The sequence below is a fragment of the Arachis duranensis genome, chromosome 5 (assembly GCF_000817695.3).
Source record: "Arachis duranensis cultivar V14167 chromosome 5, aradu.V14167.gnm2.J7QH, whole genome shotgun sequence".
Taxonomy (NCBI): Eukaryota; Viridiplantae; Streptophyta; class Magnoliopsida; order Fabales; family Fabaceae; genus Arachis; species Arachis duranensis.
Window position 1 is genome coordinate 104,230,388 of NC_029776.3, and position 1,135 is coordinate 104,231,522.

The following is a 1,135-nucleotide window of genomic DNA, read 5'->3' on the forward strand; positions in this document are numbered from 1 at the left end:
TGTGACAAAAGAATTACTGATGACCCAATAGATCAAATAATTGGAATTGTTCATGGAAACTTGGCAAATGTAAATGTTAAATTCAATGCCTATCTTGGATATGCTATACCTTTATCAACTGAAAATCTTGGAAGATCTATAAGTTTGGCTTATAAATTTCACAGAAAGAATTTAATGGAACAAGACGATGAACCATTTTCAATTACATATGCAATAAATTATGCTTTAACAAATAGCCATCATAGTATAATATTTAAAAATAGAGAAAGAATTTATGTCGATGAATTATTTCAGAAAATTGTAAAAACAGAAATACCAAAATATAAAGCTATTGAAAACCCAGTTCTTTTACTAAAAGAACCATCAGAAAAATTAGTTTCATCGAATTTTCAAATTAGAGATTCTAAAATTAATAGCCCTTTAAGTTTATCCAAGTCAAAGATTAAAGAAGAAAATTCTGAAATAAAAGAATTAACAAAAAAGGTCGAAAAATTAAATGAAACCTTAAACACTAAGTTATGACAATAAATAAAGAGAAAATATATGTAACCTATCAAGACAAGAAACAAGAGCTCTTTGAAAGAGAAAATCGGTTGAACTATTTACAGTTTTCTGAAATAAATCAAAGAGTATTTGAAGTTCTAAAAATAATCTATGACAAATTGAAAGGAGAAGTTGAAGAGTTAGAAAAATTAATAGAATCTCTAGAAAATAGTGATGAATCGATGATAGAATTTGCAGAAATTCTAAGATAAATAATGAAGTATACAAAGATTGAAAGACCAGAAAACAAAATAAAAAGAAAAAGGGCAAAAAAATTAAAATAAAGGAGTATAAAAGGGAATTAAATAATCTTCAGTTCGAAATTAATGACCTTATAATAAAAAGGATAGAAATAAGAACAAATATAAACAAGTTGGAGCTAAACTTAAAAAATTTATAAATGCCTGGAACACCATATTATGACTTAAAAGAATTAAAGCTTTTGAAAGAAAAAATGGAGAATGAAGTTGAAAAATTAAAAAGATATTTAGAAACAACAGAAAGTGTAGAAATAAAAGAAGTTTTGGAGGATTTGAAAAATTATATTAAAGAAAAAGACAAACAGATAAAAGATTTTATATACAATAATCAA